The sequence below is a fragment of the Onychomys torridus genome, chromosome 5 (assembly GCF_903995425.1).
Source record: "Onychomys torridus chromosome 5, mOncTor1.1, whole genome shotgun sequence".
NCBI lineage: Eukaryota > Metazoa > Chordata > Mammalia > Rodentia > Cricetidae > Onychomys > Onychomys torridus.
The window spans coordinates 49,296,358-49,307,898 of NC_050447.1; positions in this window are offsets into that span (position 1 = coordinate 49,296,358).

The following is an 11,541-nucleotide window of genomic DNA, read 5'->3' on the forward strand; positions in this document are numbered from 1 at the left end:
TTTTAGGCTTTTTAGCAGCAGTTCAGCTGAGATTCATTCTGGATGAGGACTCAGAGGCTTCCAGTCTGAGGAAACAAGATCAGCTGAGGAATTGGCAAGGTGAGGTAGCTGTGGCTGGTTCTGTCTCTCTGATCATTCAGTATTCACCCCAATACCTGGCCCTGGATTTGTTTTTATTAATAAGAACTTTTAAGATTTGTGTTACAAAAGACTACAAGTTTTCTGTGTGTGTGTGTGTGTGTGTGTGCGTGTACATGTTTGTATGTGTATGTGTGTATATGTATGTGTGTATGTGTGTATATGTGTATATATGTGTGAATAGAAGTATGTGTGTGTACATGTATGTATGTATGTGTAGGTGTGTGTATATGTATATATGTAGAAGTGTGTGTGTGTGTGTGTGTGTGTGTGATGTGCACTGTTGGGATTACAGATGTGCACCGTTGTATGCAGCTCTCACGTGGGTTCTGGGGTCACACTCAGGTCCTCATGCCTGTGTGGCAATTTACAGACTAAGATACCACCCTGGCTCCATAATTTCCTTTTTGGAGACAGTCTCCTTAAGCAGCCTGAGCTGACTGCAAACTCACAATCCCCCTGCCTCAGCCTCCTGAGTACTAGAATGATAGGTGTGAACCTCCACACCCAACCTGTAATGATAGACTTTAAGACAAAAAATTTACATGTCTCACCCAAATCATTGCACTGTTTGGGACACAATTGTGTCAAGCAAGAGGCCAGTGCTTGCTCAAAGTCGACTCCAAGAAAAGAAACCAGTCAGACACAGCGCAGGGTGAATACTCATGGAATGGTTGGGAGGAGAGTGACTTCAAGGGGCACTAGAGCCAGCCCTGCGGGTGCAAAGACACTTCCCCAGCTCTTTCCAGAGCTCTTTCCTCCTCCATGAAGTTAGGAGAATAAGCTCCAAAGTCGAGGGGCTATGATCCACCTGTGTTACCTCATTTCCTATTGTCTGGACTGCAGCCTGTGCAGGTCTGAGGGCACCAGCCACGGCTGGGTGCAAGAAAAATGAAGAAACGAGAGGTAAAGTGGAAATGCAGGCTGTCTCAGTCAGGGTCACCATCGCTGTGATGAAACACCATGACCAAAGCAAGTTGGGTAGGAAAGGGTTTATTTGGATGGCACTTCAACATCATAGTTCATCATTGACAGAAGTCAGGACAGGAACTCAAACAGGGCAGGAGCTGATGCAGAGGCCATGGAGGGTGCTGCTTACTGGCTTGCTCCTCATGGCTTGCACAGCCTGCTTTCTTATGGAACTCGGGGATAGCACCACCCATAATGGACTGGGCCCTCCCCTATCAACACTAATTTAAAAAACGCCCTACAGTCTTGCTCATAGCTGGGTCTTACGGAGGCATTTCCTCAACTGAGCCCCCCTCCTCTCTGATGACTCTAGCTTCTGCCAGGTAAACATAAAACCAGCCAGCACAATTGGCTCCTTGTCAACTTGACACCCAAGCACATCACAGTTAAGCTGCAACCTTTCCTTTCTTATTCACCCCCAAGACCATCATTAATATCAATAACAACAATATAAAACATTTTGCAAACTTAAAAAGTCCCATAGTCTTTATAAATTCAAATGCTTTAAAATTCAATCACTTTAAAAATCCAAAGTCTCTTTTAAAACCTAAAATCTCTTGTTAAAATTGACTTTCTCAACTATGGGCTCTTATAAAATAAAAAAAAAAAAAGCTAAATATGTCCTTACTTCAAGAGGAAAGAACCAGAGCATAGTCACACTTGAACAAAGCAAAGCCAAACTCCAACAGCATAAATAATTCATTGTCCAGTATCTGGAATCCCCTCATGATCTTCTGGGCTCCACCCTCTGCAGCACACAAGTTTATCTTCTAGGCTCAAACTGGCTCCACTCCATGGCTGCTGCTGTTCTTGGTGGTCATCCCATGGTACTGGCATCTCTAAAATGCTGGGGTCTACCCTGTCACCAATAGCCTCTCCTGGACTCTCTTCAGGATCTCCATCCTGCCACAGTGCCAAGCCTCAGGTGCTCTCCATGACCCTTTCATGACTTCAAAACCAGTATCACCTGGGTGACTCTTACACAGGACCAGTTTGGCTGATAGCACAAGGTACAGCCTTGGCCACCTCTGAAACACAGCTTCTGTGTGCTGATCCTGAGGAAACTCCTTCCAGAAGACACCATCTAAGTGATGCTGGCCTCTTCTTAATCGCAGCTGATTCTCCAGCCCCAGCTGTCCAGCATCCATTGTCCCAGCAAAGAGAAGGTTTTTCTTTAGTGGTTCTGCTCTCTTGTTAATCACAGCTGACTCTTCAGCTCTACCTGACCAGATACCATGGATTCTTCACATTAAGGGCCTGGAAGAGTCTTTGCTTTCCTCTGAAACTTCCCAAGCCAGGCCTCCATTGCCTGTACTGCTCTCAATGTTCTTATCTTCCAAGCCCAACCTTATGGAGGCGTTTCTCAATTGAGGCTCCTCCTCTCAGATGACGCTAGCTTGTGTCAAGTTGACATGAAACCAGCCAGCACACAGACTTCCACATGCCAAGCCCCACTGTGGCCCCACAAGGTAATGAAGGATACTCTCCAAGCCCCAGGCATCAAGGTCCTACTCTGGGCAGAGAGGTCCGTGATACCACAGGAAGGACAGCGCAGAGACAGAGTCATACCTTCACATCCACACTGGGGCCCACAGATGCTGTGTGCACAGTCACACCTTGATGGCCACACCAGGGCCCACAGATGCTGTATGCTCCAGAGGCCATGGTTCTCTCATTCTTGCCCCAATCTGGGCACAGTTTCCACCACTGGTCCAGAGTCATCAACTTGCAGTGTTTATTTTTGGCTTTTTCCATTGCACACATAGCAGGCTACCAGCCAGACACATTTGGCTTTTTAAACTTGCCTGGTTTATGATTCCGGCAATGGACAGGATAGAAGGGAGGCCAGTATCTGTGTTGACACAGAGATGCCTGCTGTGTCTCTTTGATGACAGTGTTGAAACATGTTCTAGCCAAAGGGACAGGCCCACCAAGGACTGCAGGAGACACGGAGACAGGTACAGGTGGCAGAGTCTGGAGTTTCATTTCTGTCCTGCTTCCACCAAGGTGGTGGTGAGGTGGCCCGGCCTCCCTAGTATGCAGGGTGCAGCTGGCTAGACACCTGCACATCCACCCCCTGGTATGGTGATTGGCTTGCTGTATCAGCCACACTAGTGTTTGCTACCACTTTTTCACAAGGCCCTGTACTCAGCTGAAGGAGCCGAGGGGCTCGCTGTGTCCACATAATGGTACCAGTCCAGGGAAGGGAAAGGGACTCATGAGCCACAGGCATTCTCGGAGTAAGAGTCAACTTGCCCTGTCTTCCATACCCTCCTGTTCCTCCAACTGCTCCAGCTTCCCCTTGCATATGTGGTATTCCCGTGTCAGACCCAGAAGAACCCGTGTCCCCAGCACTACCCAGACCCTCTTCTTAGCCCATATGCTCTGCCATGGCTCTCAGGCATTTTCCATTTCCTATTCCTACAAGCCTTGGCTTCGGCTAGTTCTACCCACTGGACTGTGCAGGTGGAACCAACAGAGAATCTTTGAGTTCCAGGTTCTGAGGCAATGTTGCTTCCGCTGTCCAGAGCCCATTTTGAGACTCATAACCAGATAACTAAGACTATCTGTGTTTACTGGCAGACATTCTGTTTCCTAGTAGGGAGGCAGGAACAATATTCCATCTCTATCAGCCAGAAATTACCGATTGTCTAGTCAGCAGCGAGGCATCTCACCTCATCTGCCGGTGACAGCACAGAGGAGCATCACCCCTCCTGTGGCATAGGCATCCTCAGTTTACAGATGGGTCTGCCTGTCAATCACACGGCCAAGCAGCAGCTGCACCGGCTGGATGGTGGAGGCTGGGTGACTGACAGGTGCTTTCCCTGTTCTGTAGGACCACTCACTGGGGGCTTACACACCAACCCGAGAACTTCCTTTTCAGCCAGGCATGGTGGTGCATACCTGTAATCTTGGTACTCAGGGGGCTGCCATGAGTTTAAAGCCAGTCTGGGCCACATGGGAAGACTTGCTCCAACCAAAAGCAACTCTGCAGAATGATATTAACATCCTTTTCAGCAGCTGAGCTTCTGCATCCCCCTCTCCCACTCCCATAGGACCAACACCCATGGAGAACAGCATCAGACCTACAGACCTATCCAGTCCCCAGGAGACCAGGCCAGCTGCCCTCCAGGAGAAGAAAGGATACAGCAGCCCAGGGTGGTGAGGTCAGCCTCCTACTTCTCACAGAGTTCCAGGCTCCTTCCTGTAGAAGGGGACTGGGGAATGCAAGTCCCACATAGATGTCACTCACAGGCAAACGGGCCTAGAAAACAAAACGTCACTTACTGTCCCCAACAGGAACAAATACAGTCCAAGGAGAGCTGGTCTCGGAGGGGTTTCATCGTGCAGGTCATGAGGCCAGCCCCTGCTCTAGACCCCAGTGTGCTCCATGCATTCCATACCCCAGATACACACACATGTCCACACACATGATCACATGCACCCCAGGTATGCATATGTATGTACAGAATCACACACAACCAATACACACACATGCACACAATTAAGCCAGCTCTGATTCTTGTCCCCTTATTTGAAAGGCAGCACTACACAGAGGCATGGCTGGCCGCCTTTACAAACACCCTGGCCATGCTCAGACATACCTGTGCAGGACTGAACTCCAGGCTCAGGGAAGAGACTTGGGTGGGCAGGACAGCACTGGGGGACCTGGCTGCACAGAGCCACACTAATAAAATATCAGAGTCACATTCTAGAAATGCTTTCGTCTCAAGTTCCTGCCTCCCCTTGGGAGGTCGAGAGTTGGCAGGTGTGACAGTACATATAGCCAGATGCACCAGAGGGACTTGTCTTCATCCTTCAATGGATGAGGTATGGATTGACCATACTCCCTAAACACACACACACACACACACACACACACACACACACACACACACACAATCTCTCCCCTCCCCCGCCACCTTTGTTGTCCTTTCTGCCTGACTGTGTGGTGAGAACTCTGTAAAGGATAAATTGCTGTGGTCTGTGTTCTGTCCACCCATAGGGACTCCTCAGTGCCGAGTCAGGAGGGACATTCAGGGCAATAGGTGAGTTCACAAGGGAGAGAGGAGCAGCCTTCTCTGCCTCCTACCCTCCATCCATCATTCCTTCTCTTCCTTCTTCCCACTTTCTCTCTTTCTTTCTCCTCTCTGTCCCTCTAATCACCTCATCAGCCAGCACTAGTGGTCAAGAATTGCCACATGTGGCCCGAGGGGAACCCAGAGATACAGAGATAGAGATATCACCAAGATGAGCCTGCCCTTCAGAAGCCTCATAGGCCAGGGAAGCCATCTTTGGCTTGTTTTGTCTCCAGTCTCCCTGTGAGCTGTGGTCCTCAGGACCTCGCCAGGTAGAACCCCCACCAGGCATCACGGCAGCCCCTCCAGAGCCCAGTGAACCAGGAGCGCATGTGTGGTCCCAATACATGGTCACCCCAGTGGCATGGAAGTCACCCCAGCTGCCAGGCCAGATGCTGCCAAGCCTGCCTGGCCCCTTCTACGTTTTGTAAATGGCCCTGAAGTCCAGTTCCCCCAGCTCAGCAGAATTCCTACAGACCGATCATCCTGCTTTTGTGCTGACCGCGGCACATTCCTTCCTGGCTGGTTAAGCCCCTGAAAGGGGAAGAGGGAAAGCCCAGATCAGCTCATGGCTGCACTACCTCCAGCCTCCCTGTGTCCCCCTCTGCACAGGAGCCTGTCATTTGGCTCATAGCTGCTGCTCAGACCCTGAAGGGCTTCACTGGTCACAGGCATGACCACGACCGGAGACATTAGCAGTGACCTGGCTCCGCAAGCCCATAGCCCCACAGTATGGAATGTTCCAAGTTCCTCTCACAGACGTTTCCCTTCCTCTTACTTGTTGAGAAAAGGATGGCTGTGTGGGAAGAAGGGAGGGCCAGGACACAGTGACCCCAGCTCATACCTCATAACGTCTTGGGAGATGGCAAGGTGCACAGGACTGAATCTGGGTCTGCTTTGTCTGTCTGTTGAACCAGGGCCAGCTGGTGTCCTGAGGTCAAGAGCATTTGGATGTGATGCAGATAATGCCGCCAAAGGCTCCCATGTGGCTGCAGAGAGTCCCTTACTCTCTTTGGGCAGAGGTTTGGACACACACGTACACACACAGATGTATGGATGTATGTATGCATGCATGCATGCATGTATGTATGTATGTATGTATATATGTGTACATTCATGTTACACACACACACACACACACACACACACACACACACACACATATATGTATATACTCTTAGGCACAGAACCTGGCCACCTGATGCCACCAGCTGCCAATCTTCACACATCATCAGTGTTCTAGGGGAGGCTGTCACCTGGACAGGATTGAGAAGCTGGGTGACATACATGGGAATGAGCCAAAGTGTTGGATAAGTTGGAGAGGGCAGAAGGGTGACCTCTTCCATCAGAAGGAAGGAATGGGATGGGTAAACACCTTGTTCTGTGGTGCACCCCGAGGGGCTCAGCCAGGTCAGCCAGAGCCCTAGAGAGAAGGTGGCCCCTGGAGTGCCCTCTTCTCTGACTTGATCTCCAAACAAGCAGGTAGGATATGGCCTGATCTAGAAAACAAAAGCAGGTCCTGAAGGCGCACCCAGCATGAAGCCCTGCTCATTTGAGGGGTGACAAAAGGTTGGACATTGGGGCAGGAGATCCAGTCACAGCTGGAGTATGTGGTGAAGCAGCAGACCTATTTACTTCAGGGCTGGAGAACTCTGAGAGAGTGAAGATGAGCCTGGGGTCCCGTGACCCTGCTACATCGCCCTCAAGGTCACGAAGAGCCCCAAATCCCCATCTCTTGAAAGTATAACCTCCTTCCAATTACACTAAGCTGGGGCTCAGGCCTATGATATATGACCTTTGGGGCCTATGATATATGACCTTTGGGGCCTATGATATATGACACTCAAATCACAGCAATGATGCAGCTACCAAGCACAAAGCTGGAAACGACTCCATAGAAATAGTTCTGTCCCCAGGGGACGGCCACACACACTTCTTCCAGTCAACGTGTGGCCAGGAGCCTGTGCTACAGATGAGACAAAAGGGAAGTGTGATGGGGACCAGATACTGTCCCTCATCCTCGGCAGAGTGGACTCATGCAAGGGTAGGTTTCTTCCTTAGGTGGCTTTTGTCTAATGGATGTCCACTCACGGACAAGGTTTGCTCGGCCCCATCTCCAGCCTGACAGGAAGACAGGCTGTCTGCTACCTGGGGACTTCATTCCCGATGCCTCAGAAGACTGACCTCAAGGATCAGAGTGCACCTAAGGATGAGAGCAGAGAGCCAAAAGTGGCTTCTCCCAGTCCCCAGGGTCTCTCTGTCTCTCCGTGTCTGTCTGACTCTTTTCTCTGTCCTATTTCTTTCTATCTATTTCTGTGTGTCTTTTCTCCCTCTCCATCTCTGTCCCTATTCCCCATCTTTCCCCCTGTCTCTCTCGGTCTTGACTTTCTCTCTCTCTCTCTCTCTCTCTCTCTCACATCCTCTCCCCCCCCCCCCGTTCTCAGATCCACACAGGTGTCCCTACACAGTCTCTCAGACACCCTCTTGTTCTCTTTCACACGAGTGTGACACACAGACAACAAAGGCCACTGTCTCTAGTTCGCTTTGGGGGTTTCCCCCTAATTCCCTAGAACTTTCCCATTTATTTCCTGTCCTTGAGAAAGGGAACGTTTTAAATCCTTTTGGGGTTTCTCATTAAGACCCTGACAAATGAGCGCCAGGGAGGCCTGAAAGCCCACCACATCACCAAATATGGGATAAGAATGCACCCCTCCCCCTCCCACATCTTCCCGAAGTCATGACCGCAGGCCTACCTATGGCCTGCAGGCTGCTCCTCAGGCTAGCCTCGCCCAGCTCCCAACAAACACTAAATTGGCCATTGCGGCCACACAGGCTTCCCGGTGAAACCCAAGAAGCCAACGGGTTAACCCTTCAAAACAATGCCCGGCTTTCTTTCAAGCCGCCAGCCTGTCCCAGGCGCCCTGCCTGGGTCTGATTGACAAGACCCTTGGGAGCCACAGGGTGAGGCCCTGTCAGGCACTGGCCTTTTCTGGGGCTTAGGGGCCCCAACAGATCATCTGGATGGGGCAGTGGGGACCCATCTTTCAGCCTCTCCTGTCAGAATTCCTGCCTCCTCCTTGGGACACCAGCAAAGGGGCCAGGAGGAAGACAGTCCATCCAGCTGTGTGGCCAGCCATACAGTCACACTTACAACCAGTCTGGGTCTCTGTCCAGTACCCAGTACCTGGGATGCCCCTGACCATCCCATCAAGTGTGCCTGGTAGTGGAAGGCTGGGTCTGAGCCATGTGTCAGGAGCTTGGCCAGCTCACTGCCCTGGCTGGTGGCTGTCCCCCTGTGATGGCCTCTGCTAGCCTGACACACCTGAGGTGGGCAGTGACCTCAGAGCACTGATCAGTGCCAGGCTGGTGGCAGCTCTTAGTCTTACTATGAGGACGGGGAAACTGAGGCTAGAGAAGCCAAGCAGTTTTCCTGGGACTTGAATCTAGTCTATTTGCCTCAGAACTGCAGTTTCCATCCCAGGGTCTCCCCACTAAGAAGTTCTTCTGAGGCATCTCCCCAATGGCCACAGGGCCTGGGCTCTGTCTAGAGTCTTCCAAGGGTCTAGAAGTCTAAGGAGGGAAACAGTGTTTGAATGGCCTGTGGCTCATTCCTTCCATCCAGCTGCTCCAGATCTACTGTCTACCTTCCTGTCTTCAGGCACACACACCTGCTAGCCACAAGGCCTGCAAATATGCCCTGATGTCCTCTGTTCCCCCATGACTGGATGGATCTGTTCGGGGTCACAGAGGCTTTGCCTTTTCAGTTATGGGTCTGCTTCAAGAAAGAGCCCCCTACAGTCCATCACTGGCCAAGCCCTGGGCCCCAAGCACAGCAGGGAAGGAAGGACCCCGGTACTGGATAGAGGCATGGGAAGAGCCGTGGCTTGGTGGTATAGACCTGTTATCCCAGCTACTCAGGAAGTTGAACCAGGAGGCTTGCCAGTTCCAGACCACCCTGGGCTACTGAGTGAGTTCTAAGCCCTCCTGGGCAACTTGGTGAAACCCTGTGTCAAAATAAAAGTAAAAAGAGGCCAGGGGAGTGGCTCAGTGGTGAGGTGCTTGCCCAGCATGTGTGATGCCCTGGGTTCCATCCCCAGCATCACTTATGTGTGTGTGCACACATGCACACGCACGTGTGCACACACACCAGGTGCAGGTGGCGTGCAGAGCAGTCTCTCACTACCTTCACATGGTAAACAACTTTGACCATGGCCCACGATGTTTCCTTCACCATCCTCCTTCCCTGCCCCTGAATCCCACCCCACCCCGAGCCATTGTATTCAGTGTGCCAAATTCCTCTTCCCTATGAGTGGTGAGTGACAGGGTCTCCACCCAAGATGGCCAATGAAAAATCGGAATCCACTCCCTGGGGGATGGAATTGGAACCGAGAAAGAGAATGAATCCAGTGTCATGTTGTTGGATACATATGCTGTCCTGAATGTGTTTTCCAGACACGGAAGACCCGAAGAAGAGAGAGATAGTACCCAAGATAGAAAGAGGGGGGGAGGTGGAGACGGGCTGGGGGGGGGGGGAGGAGATGGAGAGAGGGAGGAGAAAGAGGAGTAGGAGAGAGAAAGATGAGGAAGAGGAGAAAACATTTGAGAACGGCTGGCTAGTGCAGAGGTCCTGGGGCAAGGTCTGTGACTGAAGATGAAAGCCGACCTGGGCGGCTAGAGGGAGTGAGCAAAGAGAACACTCTAGAATGGAGTCGGGGGCTAGGGGTGGGGCTAGAGGGGCTAGAAGGACCAGGCCACAGAGGCCCTTGCCAGCTCCTCCCACTGCCGTCCATGTGTGTGTGTGGGGGTGGGGGGTGTATGGTGTGTGTGTGTGTGTGTGTGTGTGTGTGTGTGTGTGTGTGCATGCGTGCACGCACATGCGCGTGTGTGATTTATTTAGGGCCCACAGTGTTGAGAGACAAAGTATGAGGAACAGAGGTCAAGTAAATGACTTAAGGTCATCCAGCTACAACATGGGAGGTCTGAAGCTTGACCAAGGGACACCGGACCCCCCACAGCTCCACCAGACCCCCCACAGCACCCTCTCCTTTGGCCAGAAGAAACCTGGCTGCCTAAATCACAGTCATTGTCACAACGTGGTGATTGCTTTCCCAGCACAGCGTGGGGGGGTGGGATGATGTCCCCCCAGCCGTATAGAACACACTGACTTTCCCGCACCAGACATGCACTTGCATCCCACCCTGCTTTTTTTTTTTTTTTTTTTTTTTTTTTTTTTTTTTTTTTTTCCTCCTAGCTGTTGGGATTGGGGGTGGGTGGGTATTCCTAGCTGTTGGGATTGGGGGTGGGTGGGTATTGTGCATTCCCTGATGGCACTGGGCAGCTCTCACATGGGCCCTTTTGAGTCCAAAGGGCATGGTGTTCATTTGTCCGTGTGGTGTCACGGAGAACACAGACAGGGGCTGGCATTGCTCATGGGGATCCATGTCCTCTTGGAGAGTTGGCAGAGCCTGAAAATGTGATGGTAGTGACAGCCGCCCAAGTCTGAGAGTGTTTCAGGCCATGAGGACATTTCTTTTTCCAAGTTGATAACATGGTGGTAAGAGGAAGCCCCGCAGGCTGCATCACACTCCTTCAGGTGGGGAGACTGGATCTAATTATAGCATCTCTTAACCTGCCCTTTCCCCTGCATTCTGATACATCGATCAGGAATGTTCCTTAAGGTAAAGTCCCAGAAGGGCTGCCAGTACTACTCTGTGCATTGTCGTCAGCCGCCAGCCCGATGCAGAGAATGTGCTGAGCCCTTGCTTCGATCTGCAAAACAGAACATGAGATGTCCCCATCTGCATCTCCAAGATCACCCCGAGTTCACAGACACCTGGCTGAGTCGACGCCCAGCCCTGTATGGAAGCTCGAAGCGCATGAGCTAATAACAATTACTCGTTGCTGGGTCAACTTTTACAGACACATTTGGACTGCATTTCAGGCAATTTTATGGGCAAATGCTATTTTGAGCGTTTCCCAAATTCCCAAATTGCACGTGAAGCGTCTCGAGGGCAAACATGTGGCCTTTCCAGCTTGCAGCTCTCAGACATAAATCTGAAGCTATCCCAAGACAAAAATTAGTCCAATACAAACCATAATGCACCCTCCTAGAGGGTCAGGCGGTGCCCTGCTGGCATATCTACAAACTGTAGGGATGAGGTGGCGACGGCTCGGGGCACTCTAGGGAAGGGACAAACAGGAAGGTTCAGGGAAGAATGGGTTTGCTGGGAGGACCACAGACTCCTGTTTCTGCAGAATCTCTGCCTCCTCCTGCTGGGCTGTTGGTCATGCCAGACTCTTGTCTGCTCCCACGGAGGGTCAGTATGCCTCTGCAAGGCCAGCTGAGCTTCCTGTC